The sequence below is a fragment of the Pleurodeles waltl genome, chromosome 3_1, assembly GCF_031143425.1.
Source record: "Pleurodeles waltl isolate 20211129_DDA chromosome 3_1, aPleWal1.hap1.20221129, whole genome shotgun sequence".
NCBI classification, from domain to species: Eukaryota; Metazoa; Chordata; class Amphibia; order Caudata; family Salamandridae; genus Pleurodeles; species Pleurodeles waltl.
Window position 1 is genome coordinate 1,981,567,805 of NC_090440.1, and position 24,362 is coordinate 1,981,592,166.

General features: G+C 46.4%; 1 protein-coding gene across 9 annotated transcripts in view; it reads left to right on the top strand.

The window, feature by feature from the left end:
- RPH3AL (rabphilin 3A like (without C2 domains)) overlaps positions 1-24,362 on the top strand; it is a 920,330-nt gene that overhangs the window by 704,673 nt on the left and 191,295 nt on the right. The gene's annotated exons all lie outside the window — the stretch shown is intronic.

Consider the following 24,362-nt stretch of genomic DNA (forward strand, 5'->3'; position numbering starts at 1 on the left):
TTGGGGATCTGGTTCGTGAAACGATCGCAGTAAAGAAGGAGTTCGGTCCATCATACAGAGCGCCTGTACCGGTCTTGGGAATTCAAGGCACCAGGACTGTCATCTTACCACCGCTGTCTGGCTCTAGAACTAACAGATTCATCTCCATCGATGACATCAAACTACACCATGTGGCCGATCCTTCAAGGACGACCAAGAGGTCCCTTGGTTGGTTCCCGATCCCCTCTCACTACCCAACAGGACATACATCTACATAGTAGGATGAACATCACCACTACAGACTATGCAACAATGCCTAATGCGGTTCCAGACACCTCCTCGACCATGGGGAGGGTGGAAAATAACTCTTGCTAGTTCCTGTCACTATTTCGGTGACCACCCCGGATCAAGATCTAGCTGTTTTTTACACAAACACATCACAGACTAATGACACTGTCTACCAAGAGCCCCCACATGAAGTGGACCAAAGTACAGATGGTGCACCGGCTCCCGTGTTTGCAGAGACTGACTCTGGCTATTTCATTGACATTGATGATTTTTCTTCAGATTCATCCACTACTGTGATTGACAATGTTTCAAAAAGAAGTAAGCTGATTCAATGGCTTAAAAAGAACTATTTGAAACTATTGGAACTATTTATTGTTCTGTTTGACATGTTTTGCATTATTTTTATGGATCGGTTTTGTGACTGTTTCCTTTTTGCTTATAAATGGTCACTCTATTCCTGATCGCTCCTCTGTGGAGCCTGTTGATGAAGTTTTAATTCCATGTCATTCCTCACATAAGGTCCGAAGAGACTTGTCCCTTGTAAATGTTACAGCAATACCGATTTCTGATGGGATTGTGTGGGACAAGATTCCATTCGATATATACGGGCCTACAGATATTATTCAAATATCTTACGTGTTAAAAATTTCTATGACAGATGTAATTACACCTGATGTTGTCTCTGATGATTGGGATGTCCAAACAGTTGATTCTATGCTAACTGAAATGAAGGACTATTCCACCTTTGAAAGTGATGATGTATATGAACATACAATGAATTATGGGGAAATGTTCTGCTATAACTTGGGGACATTACTACCTACACAGTGCCACCAGATACAGGCCAGTATTAAACCAGTATTAAAGTGGGGACTCTGTTCGACACCTCCGGTGGGGAGCCCAAAGTACTATAGTGATAAATGTACATACTTTTTGAGGCATGACACAAAAACAGCAGAGTCGTATTATTTTAAAATACCTCCGGCACAAATTAGGAAAATTTTGCTAACTGATAAAAAAAATGATTTATTCAGATCCCTTTGTTTCCCGCCTCGCAGTTGAAGGTTACGAATACTGGAAGAGCACTATTGATTTGAAAAGTGTGTGCGGAACACAAGATTGGCAGATACTGGGAAGGGAAGCTTTATATCGAGCATGCCTGATCCCTGTGCAAATGATTTTCTTAAATGACAACATTCAGCAGACATCTTGTCTGGGGTTAGCAAAAATTAAAGACTTGAACACCCAATATCCCTACTCCAGCAAGGTTTAAAGATTGGCAATACTTCCTTAATATCACGAGGACAGGCTAGACGCAGTGGTTAAGGCTGGTACCTATAATTCTTCACTTTCCAGTCCCGGCGGGTGGCTAATATGGCCCACTGACACAAATGGGTGTCAGGCGCGTTTTTTTCACTCTCCAGGGGTTTTTTCAGTTAACAGGCCAGACCCTCGCTTTATATCGGGTCAACATACAGGTATAGTTACAACATACAGTGTGGGTAAACACGTTAGCCGCAGTTAAGCAACACCTGAACACCCTTTCCGAAGATATAGATTTGCAGGATTTTCTGCTGGGTCCTAGAAAAAAGCGTTCGAAAAGGTTTTTATATGCTATGTACAATGAAATTTGGAAACTTTCCCAGATTGAGGCTGCTGCGTGTTTAAGGCAATTGGATAAAGAAAATTTAGAAAAGGCATTAGCAGTTGTCGACAACGGCATGAATACACTGTCCAACAGGATTTATTCACTATCAAATATAGTGTTGTCTGCTATTGATATCACTCAGACAGACTTGTCTCGGTTATATCATGGGCAAACACAGCTACGTTCCATCATGCAGCTGGGTTGGACTTTACAGACACTGAAAAACGTCCGCATTCCATGGAGGTATATTAACGGGAGTGAATTCTTCACTGCCTTTATTTCTCCAGAGAACAACAGACAATGGCTAAAAGGGAGGCTTGTTTCACCATGCTTCATGTAGAAAAGTTAGATAAGTTGCCCTTCATGGTAGCAGAGAGTCCTTCAACTATCTGGCTCTTACATGGCATAATTAAGTTACTGATTTCAACCTTTCGTTTCTCAAGCTGCCTGAAACATCTTATAGTAGGAAGGTACGAACAACTAGGAGATAGCTATATTAAGGAAGAGTGGGAGTTGCCCTTTGACCACAAATGTCTGAATGGCGAAACAGAAGTGTTTCTTAGCGGAAGCGAATGTGAGACTGCTGTTAGTCATTCAATGATATGCAAGCAGGTGTCCCTTCACGGTCTTTGTAATGGGGGGGTCGCGAATTTGGCCTGTTTGCTGAAGGGTACTCCTGTCCCTTTATTCACCCGTTATTTCATGTATTTTCCAATGGAAGTTATGTAGTACTGAACGATCAAAGCTGTTGCAGCATGCGACCAGGAATTGCCTACGCAATCTCGGTCTCGAAGGTTGTTACGTGTTGTAGACATGTTTTGTTTCCCCCCACACGAGAGATAAAATATCTGACATGTGGCCCCACATAGATACTTTTAATGTGAACTATGACAAGCTGAGCAGGCTAAGGGCGCTATTGTTTCAAAAACAGGTTGCCTTGACATCCGCAAAGGAGACGTATGCTCTCCAGATTGCGAGATCATCAGCTGAGATACAATCCCTATTAAATACCAACTTCCCCAAGCACTTTGGATAACTGGTATCCAGAATATTCAATGCTTCGAGCACCACAGGGATTGTTCATTTCTTTAAGGCTGTTGGGTCTGGTTTCGTGTCCATCTTCCAGACTGTCTTCGGAGTCATCCCGTCAGCCATCCATTCGCTCTTTTCAAGTGTGTTTGGTGGCTTTCCAATTATTTTGGCTTTGATTGGCGGACTACTACTGCTATTTCTTCTGATTCGCAGTGGTTGTTTCTTTCCAGCTACGCAGAGCAAGGGAGCCGCTCCCACCAACTCCACTGTGCCGTGAATGCATGGTTCAGATCTTCGGTGCGCCCTTGCTGGTGGAATTGGAGCATGACTGGTCGTTGTCATTTCGGCCCCTTTTCTGGTGCATACAACGAGTCTTCTGTTGCATATGGTGCCTCTTTAAACATCTGCCTACGATCTGTCTTACTGTTGCACCGACATCTTCTGTGGACCACGAACTGCTGATGTCCCCGATGAGGGTTCATACACGGTCATGCTCCGTGAGGCCACCTATGAGCCTTCCGTTTTGAGTTCTATCATGGACAAGGACACTGCAGCGAATTACGTTACACCAGAAAGTACTGCTCACTACTGCTCTGTGGATCCGTTTGTCCGCCCAGCACTCGATTTGACACCAGATGATGTTGACTAATTTTTTAGGTTATTGGTTGGTGACTTCGATGACACTCTTCAAGATCATGCGTACAGCAAATAATTTGATGAATTGACTTGCCATTCCCGATTCAAAATTATACATTTAAATTAACATTGCTTTGGCACGCTGTACTTGACATGGTTGACATTAATATCTCTGTATGTGTTTTAGCGGAATTGTTTTTATTATCCTTTTAACACATTTTAAAGATTTTTTTGCAGATTTTTATGCTTTTAGCTTTTTAGTTCAGAGCAATTTTAGCTTTTGGGTTCCTGTACCTTCGTCATACCTGTTACGGCAATGGGGTGGGTGTAGTGAATCCTAGTTCATTTTAATGGGATAACAGGAGTTAGCTTAGCCTCTGGCTTGCAGACTCGTGCCCCCGTCACCTAGTGACTTTTAGCCTACTTAGCTTGCTCTGTCTTAGCCCATTTAATTATTTAATTCTTCTAAGATGGCTGCCTTGTTTATAGTTAGGCCACTTGTTATGCTTTGCATTATCAGTGTCACCGCGCTAGTGCGTCAAGATCAAGCAACAAAGACAAACAAACAGTAGGTGTTCACACTTAGGGATTTTCCCTCTCTATAATTTCAAGGGATTGTTTATATTAATTGCCGTCCCAAGCATGTCTGTTATCTATTGTTTGGGACCACACCTACGTCAGGGGTCCTTGTAGATCTGTATAAATACATCGCACTTTAGACAGATAATCAGAGTGATTCTGACCAGAGGGCATCACCACCATCGCTGATATCGATGCTGCACGTTGTCTTGACACTCACCCAGTCTTCCTGTCCCTGCGGAGTCTGAGATAGAGACCTCATTCCAAGGCAACGAGGGTTTGGGGCTCCTCTCATGAACACGGCATTGGCAGATTAGGTTTAGCAAACCCAGCTGTCCTTTAGGTAGGAGGTTAGGCCTTTCACATTAGGGTATTAGACATATTACATCTCGTATGTCTTTTCTATGCATTGCAAGATGGTGGGGGTCTTCGTAATAATGACTCTTGTCTTCACAATTCTGTTTCTTGCATTATTCATTATCCTAATCATTGCAGCCCATGCAACTTATCGCAAATTGCAGGTATGTTAAATAAAAACTATTGAAACTTTACTGCACCTTTATCATTGCCTGTGTTTGTATGAGACATGATATATCTGTGAGAAAGGGGTAATCTCCGTTTAACCACAACACTCCCTGAGATGTCTTATTCTCGAGTCCATGCGTAAAGGCTGCCAAAATCACCTTTTACTATTGTGTTTCTGGTGAGGTGTTGCTAGTGAGCCGGTAAGGTTGGGACAACAGTTGCGACTTGTTGTAGGTTAGGCGTAGTCGCCTACAAGCAAAAGTACTGTCATCCTTAAACCAGCAGTCTTGCCCAGAGCAAGGGTCCAAACTATGACAGAAGGAAGCCACCTCTCCAGCGATGCCCCCTCTCCGCAGTGCACCAGGAAAGAATTGTGCGCCCACCTATTTGGAAATCGAACAAAGTGCACAGAATGGGTGTCACATTTAAACTAACACAGTGAAGACCGGTCCCTGCCTGGTAAAGTGTGGGTAGATGAGAAGGCCCTGGCCGCCGTGTGTCTCAGCCCGGCCTTCTGCTGTTCCAGGATACACACATTTCTTTACCTGTGGTGTGCTGGAGCTGGGGCCTCAGTGGCAGCCTCTTAATAATGCTTGCCTGGCTCCTTTGGAGGCTAAAGTGCAAGTATGGGAACTGTGAGCCTGAGTGCATAGAGGTCACAGCCAGGGAGTTTGGAGGAAAGGCCCCATGACATGGCTAAAAAGAACAACATGTTCTGCAGCTATTTTGTATCCCTTTCACTTTAGGGCAAAGATACATAAAATGCGCCTTAAATTAAAAATAATTGCATGTAAAGTAATCGGTGAGAATTATATTCTTTGATGTTAAGAAAGCGCAGTTGGTTAATGCGATCACTGCAAATGTCAGTGTAACCAGAGTCAGAGCACAGAATCCTGGTTGGTGCCCTGGGGTAGTGATGTGTATTTGTAGCGCACTCCAAAAGTGTGTAATGTGTGCTGTGATCGCACCTGATAAATAATCTACCCAACGGTATGTTATTTATCTGCTGAAATATAGGGTAACTGGAATCCACAAACTTGGAATCAGGACCTTGTTGTTTAAGTTAAAAGAATGGTGTTACAAATATATAATCTTACTACTAGGTAAGCAGACTGTACCTAGTGCCACCGTTAGAAGGATGCATCCCAGAACTCAGCTGCTAACCCCCTTGCATTGCCTCTCTTTGTCACACAAAGCCTCAACTAACGCCCTCAATTAATGCCATTTATTGGCCCCCAAGAAACCTTAGCATTTATTGATTCATTACATTTCTTCCAGTGAGCAGGCACCCTGATGAGAAGGATTGTTTCTTCTTTCACTGTCTGCCTCTCCCTAGGCTTCACAGAACAGGTAGAAGTGGGCGAGCCAACAAATTAGCAGAGGGAGCGGTGCCAAGTGTTTAGCTTGGCAATTAGAGCCCGTGCCCAAGCAGATGTTTGAAAATATTTGGCTTGCAAATCAAGCAACCAATATCATTTATTTATTTAGCATGCTGAAGCATACATCAGATGAAATCACTGCATTGGGAGGCATTTATTAAAAGTGATAGTTTTTAAATACGAACTTGGAAACAGTCCTGCCCCCCAAACCCCTGCCATGATGATGAAAATGCCAAAAGTGAAATAAGCTACGTCAGTTGTCATTTGTACTCTGTATGTGGTCTAGAGTTTTATTATGCATAGTCCAACAATATGGTCTATTTAATGAAATACACAATTTTTATACAGCGCACATCCTGAACTCTGGCATTTGAAGGTGCCCTCATACGGGATAATGAGGATAAGGGAGGCTCAGTGAAATAAAATATTTGCCTAGGATCACACATTGGTCTAGCAATAAGCGGGGATTGATTGAATGTTTTCTGGTTTCATATTATGCAGCTCAGCCATTGGAATGGGTACTGATCAGTTATCAGATCCCACCACATCTGCAAATACACAGCAAGGGTATTTACCGACACCTTAACAAGCAAAAAGCAGTGAATGCAAGGATAAATCAAATTGTAATAGAAAGACATAGTGATAGTTTATAGTATTGTCATTTGTATAGTGCTTTCCTAGCCCTGGAGAGCCCTGAAGCACAGATACAGCAGAAACGTTGCTTTGTTTTATTTTCTTAATTCTTGGCACCCATTCATAATATCAAGAATTATTTAATCAGAAACTGAAAACAAATTATTTTGTTATCATGTTTTAGCAGTGATTCTGCTTAATGCCCGAGCTCTCCAAAGACTGCCCGCTTTCCTGGTCTCAGGTGTTGCGTGAAGCAAAGTGTATTGTGAGTGCTGTAGGTCCTTTTTGTACTTTGAAGTTCATATGTATTTTTTCTCCACAGAAGCTGTGCTGGAGTTGATTAGATGCACTTTTGCATTGCATACTGGCTAAATTCCTGAGTTTTCACCTTATCTCTGTGCACTTTCTTAGCCCCGTATCCTATGTGGGTTGGAAAAAAAAAAAAAATATATATATATATATATATATATATATAAATATATAAGGACTACTCCACTGATTGCACATATTGGCTCGTGCAGCTGCGGCTATACCCACCCACCCCCACTGCAGCCATGAGCAAGCACAGCTCCACGCTTGTTTATGACACATATTCAGCGGTTTTAGCCATATCCACATCCCAGAATTCTACAAACATAGGCCAGACTGCACTCATAAACACTTTTGTCCGTTAGGTAGAATCTAATGCTTAAAAAAAAACAACTCTCACTCAGTTTCTCATCAAATGCACAAGGAGGCATAACAACAAAACTTATTAAGAGTATAAATCTAGTTCTGATGCAAGACATCAAAATAAAACCTTTACAGGCTGTGCAACAACCACATATTGTTCCATCTATGGCCCTCCACAGAGTAGTGTGCTACCCCTACTCAAATGTGGTGTGGTGCCTCATTAGGAATATGAAGCACTGTGTAAATACAATTACAGTACATTACAACATACTTGATCCCTACAACACTGTGACGTCATAAGAATAGCAATATAAAGCAAGGAAAATCTCTATTAGCATTTCCTATGACTGCTTTCTATAAAGATACATGCTTTACTTAGACTGTACTTCGAAGTTGTGTTTTAAATTCCAATCTATGTGCAAATGGAGGTTTACACACAGTCAGAATTCTGAATTGTGAACTAATTACCACACTGCAAATTTCTCTTGATGCATTTCACTAGAAAAAAAGCCTGAGGAAATCTATCAGGATAAAATGCTAGGACTGCTTACATAACATACACCCTGAAACCACATCACACCACTCTTTACGTTTAGGTTACTCATGAGTAGGACCATTTGCACACTTTTAGGGCCAGATGTATCATGAAATGGCCTTGCGAATCGCAAATAGCGATTTTTAAGAAATCGCTATTTCCGAGTCGCAATAGGCCATGTATCATAATTGCGATTCGGAATTAGCGATTTCTTAAAATTCGCTATTTGTGGTTTGCGAGGCCCAAATACCGAATCGCAGTTTGCGTTTTCGCAAATTGCGATTCGGTAATTGAAAATCGCAAATTGCGACAACGCACACCTGGAGGAGCCTGATGACATCACAAGCAGGAAGTGAGTCATCCCAGGCAGTTTGCAGGTGCCACACCCAAACCAGCACTCAGAGAGAGTCAGCCCAGCCACACTTAGCAAGTCTATGAAGAAGGCAGCACAGTAGAACAAACATGGACACCTCTGCCCAGGGAAAGGAGAAGGGAGAAAGGAAGTGCATGCTGAAGTTTAGTGAGCAAGAGCTGGAGGTGCTCACAGAGGAGGTGGTCAGGAGCCATGACCGGTTGTTTGGCAAAATCTCACTCCAGGTGCCTGAGAGTGAAAAACGCAGACTCTGAGCAGATATCCAGATAAAGATCTGCACTGAGTGGTGCAGCGCTCTGTTGAAGAAATCAAGAAGAGATGGTACGACATGCGGTCCAGTGCCAAGGAGAGGGTGGCAAGACGACTGCAGGAGGCCAGGAGCACAGGAGGCGGACCACCCAGAGAGACACCCTCCACCCCGATAGAAGACCTAGTAGAGTCCACACTCCTCCCGGAAGCAGTCAGTGGGGCCACTGACATTGACACATCCGTCACACCAAGTACAAGTAAAGGTAATTGCAATATTGAAATGTAACCTCATATGTGTATGCACAAAAGCCCGGTAGGAATTAGCAAATAATGTAAAACATTGTGAGACGTAGTCCATTCCACATCTTAGAAGCAGCACAACAATGCCTTATGGGAGTGGTAGTCCACAACCCAGAGCTGAAAGTAGCACATGCAATGTAATAGGCAGAGCGACACACAGAAGAACACAACACCCACAACATAGTGAAGAGAAGTAACTGTACCTTTATTACTATTGTGTGACCTTTATTGTAACAAACATAACTGACATGCTGCATATTGTCGTTGCAGGTGGGCCAGGCCCAGCAGCCACAGCATGTGCCAGTGCAGGGAATACAGACACCCATCCTGCTTCAGACTCCAATACGGGTGAGTCTCAGAACATTGCGCCACTCTGACGCAGACCTAGGGCACTGCCACTTCCAGAACTGAGTCAGGACTCTGATGAGCGGTAGGAAGACTCAAAAACACCGTCCCCAACTGGCAGATGCACTCGGATGCAAGAGCCCCGTTCGCAGCAGAGCACAGCACCCCGCAGGATGCCTACATATGCAGGCACACAGGCTTTTGAGGCAGGTGAAGGAACATCGTTATTTGGTGGCCTGGAATCAGCTATGTTACAGCAGCAGCGCCTGCAAAATAAAAAAATCATGACATTACAAAGGCAGATGCAGCAACATAATGCAAACATGGGGGGCCTGCATCGCCAGCTGGAGTGCCTCAATGCCAACATTGAACTGCTGCATGAGGGACAGGTCCCGGCATCGCAGGATACGAGGGAGCTGACTACTGCTGTGAGGGAACTATGTCAGGAGCTGCGCCACGACAGGGTAAGCCACCGCAGGCAGGAGCGACGCTTCATGAGCATGTTTGGAGGTTTTTGTCGCTCTGTGACTAGGCTGGCTAATTCTACCTCCCTAATATCACGTCGTGCTGTGGCTGCACAGGTTGAGGCAGCACACAGCAGCAGGGATGTGGCCCAAGGACTTGTACAGATCACTAATGTGATAGACAATATAACGGGTAACCGGTCAGCCACGCCTAGTGAACTTGGACTGGGGGACACGGAGGACACATCCAGCCTCAGCAGCCTAGCTGTGCCCGCAATGGACACCAGACGTCGCAGTGCCAGACACAGCACTGCCACAGAGGCAGACACTCGAGGTACCAGTAAGGCAACTGCGCACTCGAGTGGCGTGCGTGGCCGAAAGAAGTGACTGTAGTGGCCACAGGGGACTGTATATATTTCTGGAATGAGGACACTATGAAGGAATAGTGCTTTACTGTGAACTGCTATTGTTTTTTTTCACAATTACTTTTGTTGGTACTCGTTGAACTTATATTACCTGACATTAAGGTAATAAATTTACTCACTACAGGTACATTTGTCAGTGGATTAGTGTTTTCATACTTACATCTGAAATGGTTGTGTGTGATAAGATTATGCATATTAATTATTTAAAAAAAATTCTAAGCATCTAACTAACTTAAAACAAGTTTTAAAAAATGCAAATAATCGTAACACCTTCACATCATAATAATATAAACAATATATAACATTTCCCACCCACAACAAAAATTCACTATATTTTGTATTTTCACTTATCATTTTGTTTTTGTAGCTGCAGATCTTTCTCTACCCTCACGTAACAAATAATTATAATAATCCATAACAAATATAGAAAACAACTCCCAAAAATTTAAAAAAATGCAAAAATATAAACAATCTAATTGAAATCCCTCAAAGCAATGCAGAGTGTTTAGGTACCATAAAAACTCGAAACAGAGTTTTAAAAAAAGAATCACTCCAGGAAACCCCAAAATAAAAGAAGTTGAAGTAAAAATCATTTGTTTAAAATAAACCACAATTGATTTCCTTTAAAAAAAAGAAATCTGAAATTCCATATTCCCAAGAAACCATTTGTGGATAAAAACGTAAAAGAAAAATTAAACACCCACCGGGACAATACATAACATTCCCAAATATACACATACAATACATTTAATCATCAAAACATAATTTACATTACATATTGTAATAGAACATAATCACACATTAGTAATACAATGTAAAACAAATATATAACTAAATAGTGCAACACACTAAACAAAAACACATCTAAATATACTGTTAAACTCCCAAACAACACCATAACCAACTTTTAAACATCCATCCTAGATCCCCTCCTACCCTCAAAACACTAAAAAAACCTTTAAAAAGGACTTGTCTTTTCTGATGAACAACATCACCGAACTGTGACGCGGTGCTTGTAGAAAAGACCCAAAACAACACCAATTGACTGCAAAATAAAAGGTAGCAGTAAAAGAAAAATGGCTGCCAAATGAAAATAAAAATAAACTATCTCCCCATAGAAATCAATGGGAAATATATTAAAAAGGTTTAATAAATGTTTAAAAAAAGTAAAAAAATATTTCAAATGTTAAATATGTCAAACAATATTGTACAAAATGTTGCAAAATTGGTAAAGTATAAATAAATATTTGCATGAATATACAATAATTTAATATATACTAATGAAAAATCTGTTAAATAATGTTTAAAAATGTATAAAAATCAATCACTCAATCAATCAATTTGTAAAGCGCGCTACATACCCGTGAGGGTTTCAAGCCGCCGGGGGGGGGGGGTTAGGGGGGGGGAGTGCTGCTACTGCTCGAAGAGCCATGTCTTGAGGAGTTATCGGAAGGAAAGAAGGTCCTGGGTCTGTCGTAGATCCGACGGGAGGGTGTTCCAGGTCTTGGTGGCGAGGTACGAGAATGATCTGCCGCCGGAAGATTCGCGCCGGATGGGGGGGATGGAGGTGAGGGCGAGGTTTGCGGAGATGCTGGGTGGGGGTGTAGAAACTGAGTCTGTTGTTCAGGTATGTTGGTCCGGTGTTGTGGAGTGCCTTGTGTGCGTGGGTGAGGAGCTTGAAGGTAATCCTCTTGTTGACGGGGAGCCAGTGAAGGTCTCTTAGGTGGGGGGTGATGTGGCAGTGGCGAGGGATGTTGAGGATGAGTCAGTTTTGGATGCGTTGGAGGCGTTGTAGGAGTTTGGATGGGATACCGGTGTAGAGGGCGTTGCCGTAGTCAAGTCTGCTGCTGACGAGGGCCTGGGTTACTGTTTTTCTTGTTTCTGTTGGGATCCATTTGTAAACTCTGCGAAGCATGCAGAGGGTGTTGTAGCAGGAGGAGGAGATGGCGCTGACCTGCTTTGACATGGAGAGTGAGGAGTCGAGGGTGAAGCCGAGGTTTCGTGCGCTGTCGGTGGGGGACCCAGCGTGGTCGGCCACCATGAGTTGTCCCAGGCAGAGGGTGTGCGCCCAAAGATGAGGACCTCTGTTTTGTCCGAGTTCAGTTTTAGCCGGCTGTCTCTCATCCAGTCGGCGATGGCTTTTAGTCCCTCGTGGAGGTTGGTTTTGGGTGTCGTCTGCATAGGAGATGATGTTGAGGTTGTGCTGACGGGGTCACTTGTGCGAGGGGGGCCATGTAGATGTTGAACAGCGTCCGGCTGAGGGATGAGCCCTGGGGTACGCGGCAGATGATGTTGAAGGCTTTGGATTGGTACGGGGGAGGCGGACTCTTTGGGTTCTGCCGGCGAGGAAGGATGCGGTCCATTCGAGGGCCTGGTCCTGGATTCCTGCTGTGTGGAGGCGGGATTTTAGGGTGTGGTGACAGACGGTGTCAAAGGCGGCTGGAGGATGAGGGCTGATATTTCTCCATTGTCGAGGTGGCTTCTGATGTCGTCTGTGGCGGGGAGGAGGGCGGTTTTGGTGCTGTGGTTGCGTCTGAAGCCGGACTGGGAGGGGTCCAGGATGTTGTTGTCTTCGAGGTACCGAGTGAGCTGAGTGTTGACGATTTTCTCGATGACCTTTGCCGGGAAAGGGAGCAGAGAGATGGGCCGGAAGTTTTTCAGGTCCTTGGGGTCCACCTTTGGTTTCTTGAGAAGGGCGTTGATTTTGGCGTGTTTCCAGTCTCCAGGAATCTTGCAGTTTCGAAGGAGATGTTGATGGCTTTCCGTAGGTGTGGTGTGATGGCTGTGTCTGCTTTGTTAAAGATGTGGTGTGGGCAGGGGTCTGGTGGTGATCCGGAGTGGATGGAGTTCATGGTCTTGCGGGTTTCGTCGTCGCTGATGCTGGTCCAGGAGGTCAGTCGGCTGGAGCGGGTGGAGTTCGTGGTGGGTGGGGTAGGAGCGTCCGAAGTGTGAGGGGAGTTGAAGCTGTCGTGGATGTCCGTGATTTTTCGGTGGAAGGCGGTTGCTAGGGCATCGCATAGTTCTTGGGAGGGGGTGATGTCGTTGACGGTGGCGTTTTGGTTGAAGAGTTCTTCTACGATGCTGAAAAATTCTTTGCAGTCGTGGGCGTTGTTTTCTAGGCGGGTTTTGAAGGAGGATCTTTTTGCTAGCCTGATGAGTTGGTGGTGTTTGCGTGTGGCATTCTTGAGTGCCGTGTGGTTGTCTGGAGTGCGTTCGAGTAGCCATATTTGCTTGAGTTTTCGGCAGTGGCGTTTGGAGGCTTGGAGGTCGTCGGTGAACCAGGTGGCTTTTTTGTTGATGTGGTTGTTGGAGGGTTTTCTGAGTGGAGCAAGGCGGTCGGTGCAGTCGTTGATCCATAGCTTGAGGTTGTGTGTGGCGATGTCAGGGTTGGTGGGGTTGACAGGCGGTTTCTGGGCTAGGGCGTTGGTTAGTTGAAGTTCGGTGACTTTGCCCCATCGTCGGCAGGGTGGTTGTTCGGTGAGGTGGTGTTCTGTCTATTTCTTGAAGGTGAAGTGGATGCAGTGGTGGTCGGTCCAGTAGAGTTCGGTGGTATGGTTGAAGGTGACATGGTTGCTTGTGGAGGAGATGGGGTCAAGGGTGTGACCAGCTGTGTGGGTGGGTGTGTTGACAAGCTGTGTGAAGCCAAGGTTTTCGGTGAGGGTGGTGGAGTTGGTGTCATTGTTGTTTTCGAGGTGGAAGTTCAGGTCCCCGAGGAGGATGTAGTCCGTGGAGGCGAGTGCGTGGGTGATGGCCAGGTCGGCGTTGGCGTTGCTGAAAGGTGTCCTGGGGGTCTATAGATGAGTGTTCCTCTGAGCGTGGTGTTGGGGTCGGTGCGGACTTGGAAGTGAAGGAGTTCGGTGGCGCTGAAGGAGTCGTCCAGGGTGGTTTTGACTTCGAGGGGGACTTTGTGGAAAATGGCTATGCCTCCTCTGGTTCTGTTGGTGCGGTCTCGGCGAGCGACTTTGTATCCGTTCGGGATGGCTATGGCCATGTCGGGTGCTGAGGAGTCGTTCCACCAAGTTTCGGTTAGAAAGACCATGTCCGGGGAGGTGGAGTCGAGCAGGTCCCAGACTTCGATGGCGTGCTTGCGTGCTGAGCGGGTGTTGAGGAGTATGCAACAGAGGTGGTTGGTCTTGATCCTAGGAGGTTTGTGGGCTCTGTTTGCAGGTGAAGCAGCAATTGTGGCAGGAGGAGGGTCCGTGCGTGCTCTTTGGAGAGGCCTGGAAGCAGGTGGTGTCTCGGCTGGTGTTGAGTGCGCGGAGGGTGTTGGCGTTATAGCGAATGCTGACAGGGTGGCTGTTGCCGGGGCCAGGGGTTCTGGCGCTGGGCACGCTCCAGGCGCGGACGGGCGCAGACTTCGGCGCCCGCAGCTGCCATAAGAGGAGGGGAGGGTGGCAGTGGCATTGGGAGGTGGGAGGGCCTGACGAATGAGAGGGCTGGGGGGGTGGGGCTGCAAAGGAAGCAGCGGCGGAAAAATGCAGGCAAAGGAAACGGTGAGAAGGTGGGGGGAGGCGGGAGGGGTTGCAGGGGACGCAGCGGCGGGGAAAGTGGGAGAGAAAACAGAATGGAGGTGGCGCGGATGGCGTAGCGGGGAGCGACCTGCCTGCAGAAGCAGGGTCAAAGGTTTCTGAAAATGATATTGTAAAATTAAATGTGGAAATGTACAATGTAAAAATATGTATAAACTGTAATTAATGTAATTTTCTTAACAAAAAAAAAAAATTATTTGTTTTACTGGACTTTAAAATGACCGTTTTGTTTAAAAAATTATATTTAACACAATGTAAAATTGGCAAAGATTAACATTTAAAAATCATGTGTAACTTCTTTTTATTATACTAAGGGCCTCATTATGAGTTAGATGGTCCATGCACCGCCATGGCGGTGGTCTGAACGCCATCGGCTTGGTGGGTCCCAGAGAACAAAGACTTCTGCAGTCCCACCGGTATCGCCAGGCAGTGCAGACCACCACGGTGACGAGGCAGGACAAATAGGCCGGCAGCCAGTGTTTCCACCGCCAATGTTTGCACACTGCCAATGTGACCGTGGTGGTCCAACCACCACGCTCAAGCAGGCAGGAACGGAGAGTATAAAGGTAGCAACTCACCTCCAGGCAGCGTTGCACGTCCTGTGCCGCCATGGAACCCATCACACACCTCCTGCCACTGCTCATCTATGAAACCCAAAATCCACACCGCTTTGGTTGCAACCGATACTTAGTACACACACCTACCTGTGTTATTATGCTCAACAACATATCGTTGCGCTGCCATCCACATAATATGGGGCTCACGCTATGGGCACCATGTACACGTGTCATTGTGTCCACAGTCTGAGACATTTACAATGAATGACACATTCACAGCCATTGAATGCCCCCCTTAGGCAGGCCACTGACGCTGCACCGCAACACTACACAAAAACACACGTCTGCCCATCACAGGGAGAGCAAAGTGTATACAACATTGTGCGCCCCAATAGCACACCAACATCACATCTACCAATACAACTAACACCCTCACATTGCACACACGCTATGGACTGTCATCAGATTGAACACACATATGTATGGATGTGTGATTGAACACAAACACCCTTCCCATGAAACAGCCCTGCAATGGACCCACACATCACCGCCATTGCAACATAATGAAAGGTCAGTGGGATGCACAATAGTTTAAGAGGCAAATATTCAATGCTCACTAAGCAAACACTTCTTGCACAATAGGGATGGGGGCCCTGGGACACATTACAATTTGCACAGGAACTGGCCCTTTAGGTATCTTGGGAACAAACAATACTAGAGCCAAGTGACATGCCTACCTGCATAATGTGGAAGTGCAAGTGAAGAAAGCAAATACAACAGCAACAGTGTGGGTCATACATTTAGATGAAGTAGCTGCAAGGTACACACATCAAAATAGACACATGCACAGTCAAATGGAAAGGAAGCTATCACAATTGAACAAAATCAGGCTGAAACACGCACAGATGTAGGCATACAAAACAAATTACCCAGGAACATCAAAAAGGTAAAAAATGAGAATCAAACGCAATTGGCCAGTCCATTTGAAAGCCTCTGCACAGTACTGTGCCCACACTTGACTCTAGTCACTGCCAGGGAACTTCCACAGGAAGGGGCATCAAGTAGGCAGGCAGGCACCCCAGGGATTATCCTTGGGTGGGTTTGGGTTTGGGATGGGGGTATTTTTCTTTGGAAGGGTGTTCCTGTTCTTGGGGGGGAGGGGTATGCGTGCTTGCAGGGTGGCAGGTATGACAAGGGATGACTTTGATGTGGAAGGGATGGATTGAGATGTGGGTGGGGGCCTTTTGGGTTTGGAAGGGAGGGTGGAGGGAACAGGGTAAAGGGCAAGCTCAAAAAGGAAACTCTCCTTGGGAACACGGGGACGGTCTCCAGAAGGGGTTGGGGGTTTGAAATTTGGGGGAGTGGTTGTCTGGTGTGTGGGTGTAGATGTCTTGGGTGTGTGCATCTATGACGTATGCTTTTGTTTGGGTAGTGTCTGTTGCATGTGTGAGGTGGGCATTTGCGTGTCTTGGAGGGCTGGGAGGTGGAAGTGCTGGGTGATGGAGTGGTGGATGTGGGTGTGTCTGTGGGTATGGTGGAATTTGTAGATGTGTCTGTGTGTTGGGGTGGTGTCTACGGGTATGCTGGATGTGGTGGTTGTGCTGGTGTCTGCAGGTGTGGTGGATGTGTCACTAGCTGTTGTGGTGGTGTGTGTGGGTATGCCTGATGTGTGTGGGTCAGTGGGAGCGGTGGGGGTGTCTTGTAAAGTGATTACTGATGTTGTGTTTGTTTGTTGGTGTATCTAGAGTGCCTAAGTGCGGGTGTGTCTGGTGGTTTTGGGGCGATGTGTGCTGCTTGTGCGTGTTGAGGTGGGTGCGTGCTGATGTGTCTGTGTGCTTGGGAGAGGTACGACATTAGGGGATTTGGATTGGGAAGATGGAGGTGGACAGGGAGGAATGTGGGGGTTGACTAACTGCCATCAATGAGGAGGCCAGAGCGTGAAAAGATCTCTGTAGACCAGACATGGCACTATGAATGCCTTCCAGAAAGAATTTGCTGAATTTGGGTGGCCAATCCCTGGATGGCATTCACAATGGCAGTCTGCTCCACAGAAATACTCCTCAAGAGGTCACTAGCCTCCTCACTCACAGCAGCAGAAATTACAGGGCCTGGGACAGATGTGCCTGTGGCAAAGGAGACGCCCACCCTCACGGTCAACTGGGTGGGGAGAAACAGAGAGGGTGTCAATAAAACTGGGGCTGGCGGACAAAGATGGTTCAGGAGTAGGTCCTGATGGGTCCGCCACCAATAGGAAGTGGCCACTGGAGGTAGAATCTGATGATGAAGACGTTGATCGTGGCACATCCTTCACCCTCCAGGCCACTGGGTACCTCCACGTCAGTGTAGTCATGACTGGAGGTACAGTGGCTAGATGCTTTGCCACTTGGTTGTGCCCTGTCTATTTTGCTTGCCTGGGCGTATGCTGCAAATACAAAGAGAAAAGGTGTCACCATATGTTCCTGATCACACTTGAACAACAGCTGTGATTAGCAAACATAACCATGATGTCAGGTAGGCCCCAGCAAAAAAAGACACGAAAGTGACTCCTACATCTACCATGCCATATGCATGCATGCCATTTAAATTATGCTCCTAAAACCTGCTATGTTGCTGACAGCAGTGCAGTAGCCTGGAGAATGTGATCTGGAAATACTCATTTCACACTGAAAAATATCAACAATGCACACTTCACCATGTGTAATGTGTCCTAATTGAGTCATGGAGGTAGTACTAATGTTGCTCAGACATGCTGTAAATTTGACATGGAAATGTACAGTGTAGTCAAAATGTGCACATTTTCTAAGGAGATTTGTCTTCAAAATTCACAACACAACACAAAATCAGCAAGCCCTAGGGAAATCACCACTGATGTCTAGCACCCCTTACAATGACATACTCTGATTGCATCAAGCCAAGAAATTTGCAAGTACTGTCTCCATTTTGGTCCTGCAAACCCAGTTGTATGCGGATGAATATTTGTACACAACCACACAACCACATTTGATTCCAACATAACTGAAAGTCACTCGGTGATGCATGCCAACATTCTTGTAGCAACCCTTACCCAATACAGGTGCAGTGCACTTTTCCACATGATGTCACATCAATGGCATGGAAATGCACATTGTGTGTAGAAACTATAGTTCGACCCATCATGTCCCTCATTGCTTCTGCAGTTTTACATGCCAAATGACATGCTATGATGGGTGAGGGTATGTGTTAGCCACCAATCAATGGTGACACACTCTTGTCTGTGGCACCACATTCCAAACACAGGTTTGCATGCACATATATATGAGGGAATACAGAAAATATCCCATGAACACAGGTGGACCATGCATGAAACAGCAGTGTATACATTTTGTCAAAGGAGAAAGGGACACATGCTGACATGTAAGCATAAGGAATGTTGGCAACAGTGACATTCTCCACTTACCAAAGGAAAGCTCTGATCTGTAGCTGACTCAGACAACAGTATATGCTCTGGCCATCTTCACATTACGGACAGTAGTGAGGCACCAACACTTGTCACACACTGAAGACAAGTGGCCTCTGGGAGGCAGATGCCAATTTACTCACTTGAGCAGACACATGGCTGAGGACGGTGATCCATCAGTTCTTTTCCTTTGGACTGTAAAACTGAGGAGTAGTGGTCTGTAGCATAGAATTTTCACCCACAACATCAATAAACATTACTTGAGTGTTTAATGTACACAGCCATGTGTTGTCCCTGGAAAGTACATTTTTGTGGCGTGTACACAGTTGTGTCCTAGGTGCTTGGGCCAATAGGCAAGGCACATCAGTATGCACCACATTATATAGCTACACAAACAGTAAACTCATGTACTGTGTCACACATTCAATCAATCAATCAATCATAGTATTTTTAAAGCGCGCTATGTACCCGTCAGGGTTTCGAGGCGCTGAGGGGGGGGGGGGGAGGAGCGCTTCTGGTTTAGCGGTCGAAGAGCCAGGTCTTGAGGAGCCTTCTGAATGCGAGGAGGTCCTGGGTCTGGCGAAGAGATGTGGGGAGAGAGTTCCAGGTCTTGGCGGCGAGGAAGGAGAAGGATCTGCCGCCGGATGTCTTGCGCTGGATTCGGGGTACGATGGCGAGGGCGAGGTTGGCGGATCGGAGTTGACGTGTTGGAGTGTAGAAGTTGAGTCTGGTGTTGAGGTAGGAGGGTCCGGTGTTGTGAAGTGCCTTGTGAGCGTGGGTCAGGAGTTTGAAGGTGATCCTCTTGTCTACCGGGAGCCAGTGGAGTTCCTTTAGGTGAGGGGAGATGTGACTTCGGCGGGGTATGTTGAGGATCAGTCGGGCGGAGGCATTTTGGATACGTTGGAGGCGTTTGATGTCTTTGGTTGGGATGCCTGTGTAGAGTGCGTTGCCATAGTCAAGTCTGCTGCTGACGAGGGCCTGGGTCACCGTCTTTCTGGTTTCTGTTGGAATCCACTTGAAGATTCTGCGGAGCATTCGAAGGGTGTTGAAACAGGAGGAGGAGACGGCGCTGACCTGTTTGGACATGGTGAGGGCGGAGTCCAGGATGAAGCCGAGGTTTCTTGCGTGGCTGGGAGGGGTGGGTGGGGGTCCGAGGACGGAGGGCCACCATGAGTCGTTCCAGGCTGAGGGAGTGCGTCCGAGGATGAGGACTTCTGTCTTGTCGGAGTTGAGTTTCAGGCGACTGTTGTTCATCCAATCGGCGATGGATTTTAGTCCCTCGTGGAGGTTTGTTTTGGCGGTGAGCGGGTCTTTGGTCAGGGAGAGGACGAGCTGGGTATCGTCGGCATAGGAGATGATGCTGAGATGATGTTGGCGGGCCAGTTGAGCGAGGGGGGCCATGTAGACGTTGAACAACGTGGGGCTGAGGGAGGATCCTTGGGGGACGCCGCAGATGAGGTTGGTGGCTTTGGAGCGGAAAGGGGAGAGACGGACTCTCTGCGTTCTGTCGGAGAGGAAGGATGAGTTCCAGTGGAGGGCTTTATCTTGGATGCCGGCTTCCTGGAGGCGGGTCAGTAGGGTGCGGTGGCAGACGGTGTCAAAAGCGGCACCTGGCTCATCCCTAATCGTCAGGGGGAGATGTGAGGACCTAACACATTAACTTGCAAATGGGATAGGAAGAAATATGTCCTGTACTCCTCCCCCACCCTTGTGGCTGATGTACTTCCCTCAAATGCCCATCAAGGTGTGGGTACGCAACCGCCAGAATGCAGGCCATTGGGGAGGGGCATGGTCCGATGTGCGCCCCGCCCACGTTGAAAAGACAGCCCCAGCTGGACCTCCGCAATCTTCATGGCCCAGTGTCTCATGTCCTCCCACCTTTTGCGACAGTGGGTGCTCCGCCAGATGAGGACCCCCAGGGTTGGCATCTTTTGGGAGATGATTCTCCTTATCTCCTTATTCTGATGCGTGTTTACCTGTATGGATGCAGGAGACAAATCAAGCGATTACAGTCACACGTTTTTTCATAAATGGTTGTGTCACACACATGTCAGAAACACCAATCAAAAATGGTCAATTTGTAAACACACCAGAAAGTACAGAAAATGTCTTCCCTGTGCATGTGTGGACATGTGGCCTACCAAATGCAGACTCATGCCACATCAGGGGGGGGTTCTGTGGTATATACCTGTACCACAGAACACTTCTTTAGACATATGTGTCTAAAGTACAGAGATGACCTCCAACATACAAAGGTATGCATTGTACAATTTCTGCTATTTGAACAAGCTATGTAAGTCATGTCAGGGCCTCCCAGGAATCTACACAAACTCTGCACTGTGTGTCTGTCTTTGTGCAGTAAGCCTGTACAGGACAAATATGACTTCTGCGCAGGTGACAACAGAGCTGTGGGAGTGGCACCCATTGACAATGGACTGAGGCATTCAGGGCAGGTTTTGCCATTAGAGCATCATATTGGCCACATGACAGGATCTACTGTTGTACAGGGAGTGGGCACAGTGCCATGGTTGCATAGTCACATTGACTCTCCCACAACCTGGACTACGTCCCATACTGGGAAATACATTTGAGAGGCCCTGGTCTCTGCATGCTGATCATACAGAACCTACATGACACTCACACTTCCATCACTTCCATGCATGACAGTACCTCATGTGGCCATCAGCAATGTGGCTTGTGGTTTGTGTGGCAACCTGAAGGGCGGAGTGAGTCATGCTGTGCCTTCAGATAACACTTTTGCAAACCAAATGTGGATTGAAAGTTCTGTGACACTATACACATAGCTTACAAAGTCCTCAAATGACTCAGACAAGATGTATACACAGCTCATGCTGTCATGTTATCTAACATTTAAAACCATCAAAAATAAATAAATGTAATTGGATGGCAGTAAAGTATCTTTGCCTAGTTGCACAAGGAGGAACTAGGGCCCCAAAAAACATCACACAACACTGTGCTAATGAACACAGCATACAGTACTGGTTACCAATACCTGCACCATGTACATCCCATTGATGCCAAACAGACTGCAACAACAGGCACACAAGAAATCCAACTGGCACACAGGGGCACATTGTAACCTGTGAGGAGGGAAAGGATGGTGTTGAACACAGTCAGTTGTGCACATCAGGTACTGATCTGCTCCTCTGGTGAGCCATAGAGCTGTCCATACATGGGAAGGACCTTGTTGGCAAACCTCGACAGCTCTCTGGAGAGAAGGAAGGGGCCATATCACCTGCTGGACATGGCATGATTGCTCCCAGAGGCGGCACACAGCAGCATGGGTAGTGTAGGTGTTGCTGACAGCTGTGTCATTTTGTTTCGTTATGTAGGTCCTGCTACACAGCCACCAGGGTAGTGTATTGGAGGGCACAGATGGCATATGATAGCCGTGCATGGGCCACCACCGCCAGCGGTAGTTTTTTATGGTAGGAAAATACAGTCACATTTCAAGGGGCAATTGTGTAGCAGATAGTTGGGTATCACCCTCATCCATGTTGTGGACTCGTGTGGACAACCATGGGGGTCACATGTGACTCTTGTGTACTTGCCAGCTGGGATGTGTCATGTGTGTCATGTTTATCCAGTCAGAAATGCTTTGTTTCTTGATATTGTTGGCATGCATCATTTATGTTGCTGTGGACACACTGACTAATGCTACAAATCATGTCTTGTCACACCCTGGGAGAGGGAGGATGCAACAACTTCCTGTCTACCATCCACTGCCAGACCTTCAGACCATGGAAGAATGCCACATCATACAGTTATACTGCCTGAATAGGCAAACAATGGTGGACTTCTGCTATCAGTTGGAGCCAGATCTGATGCCAGCTAATAGTAATCCAACCTGCATACCACCCAAGACATGTCAGTACTGCACCTCCTGGCTATAAGGTCCTTCCAAAATACAGTGGCCCTATCTCCTGGTATGTCCCAACCTATGATCAGTCTGGTATTGAAGGATTTCCTCTCTGCAATGTTTAAACACATAGACAGCTATATCAGGTTCCCCCGACTTGATTTAGCCAATGTGAAGGCTGACTTTAATCGTTTTGCCCACGTCCCACATGTGGTGGGGGCCATTGATGGCACACATGCTGGCTTGGTGCCACTGCAGGCCACTGAACAAGTCTGCTGCAACAGAAAGAGCTTCCATTCCATCAACGTGCAATTTGTCTGTCTGGCAGATCTCCACATCTCAAATGTGTGTGCCCGTTATCCTTAATCAGCTCACGATTCCTTTGTAATGCGGAACAGCACCATACCCCAACCAATGTCACAACTGCATCCAGAGAGGGCCTGGCTTGTTGGTAAGTCACATCTGGTCTGATTGTGTGTGAGCAAAGGTGTTACAATCATGAAGTGAATGACTCATTGTTGCACTTATGTCACATCCCTTAACAGAAGACTCAACATATCCAAACCGTCCTTGGTTGTTGGCACCGCTGAGGAATCCAACTACGCCAGGGGAAGTCAGCTTCAATGAAGCCTATGGAAGAATACAGCGACCAGTGGAGTGGGGTTTTGGGCTCCTGAAGGTCAGATTCCACTTTCTTGACCAGACTGGTGGAGCCCTCCTCTACTCAACTTGGAAAGTGTATTGATCAATGTGGCATGCTGCATGCTCCATAACATCACCCTGCGTAGTAATATCCCGTACATCCCAGAGGAGGGGGGAGCCTGCAGTGCCAGGCGAGAATCCTGAAATGCCAAGTGAGGATGACAGTGGTGAAGAGGAAGGAACTGACTTGAGAGAAGATCTCATCCACAGCTACTTCTCATGAGTGAAGTATGTCATGTTATGTCATGACTGTGACCGTACAATGAACTGTAGTTGTGAGAATGTGTGGAGTTGAGTGTTTTGGAAACAGCTAGGGAGCTGAAGTGCTGGAATATTCAGCCAGAGGCCGCTTAATAAGATAGCTTTTGACACATCTCCACCTTGATGATGTTACTTTGTGTCCGTTTCCTTGCAATGTACTTTGCTTTCGAGATGCTTGCTATGTGATTTGTGTCATAGTTAAAGTTTCAAGCCTATACTCATTGTTTTGTTCTTTGTACAGATTCCTTTACCATGACCTCTTCATGTGGGAATTTCCCAGTTGTGACATTGACAGGTATGTGATGCGGTTCTGACATACAAAGTGGACATAGATTGTTTCAGGTAATGTAGGTCACAGACCTTGGGTGTATGAGACCTGCACCAAGACAGTTTGCACAGTGTTTGGGTAGAGGTTCAGAAATGCCCATTGCACTTGTTTTGTGTGTTGTGGTGGGCCAGATGCATCATGTGTGTCATCATATGGTCATCACATATGTAGTCCTACCTTACGACCAAGTCACATTGGCTAGACACTTTTTGAATGACCTGTATGTAGCTGTAGATGTGTTTCATCAATGTACGCCACAGTGCCAGTGCCACAACACTGACATATGTTTGTGTCATACCACCAGATGCATGGGAATTGGAGTAGGGTGGCCCTGTCATCAGGGGCTGTTGTACTGCCATCTGTCTGTATCTTAGATTATGTGATGTTGAATCACTTTGGTGCAATATATGATAAGGCTCAAGCTGCTGACATGAACCACATCAATGTTTGCCTATTCTACAGGACAATGCCTGACAAATCCCTTCCTTCTGTGGTCTGTGGGTCTGTACCTGGCAATATGTTCATTTACTCAGTATGGGTCAGTCGTTCTTGATTTCCAGTAGTTCAGACACATTGACAGCCAATGTGCTGAACACTGTAATAATTG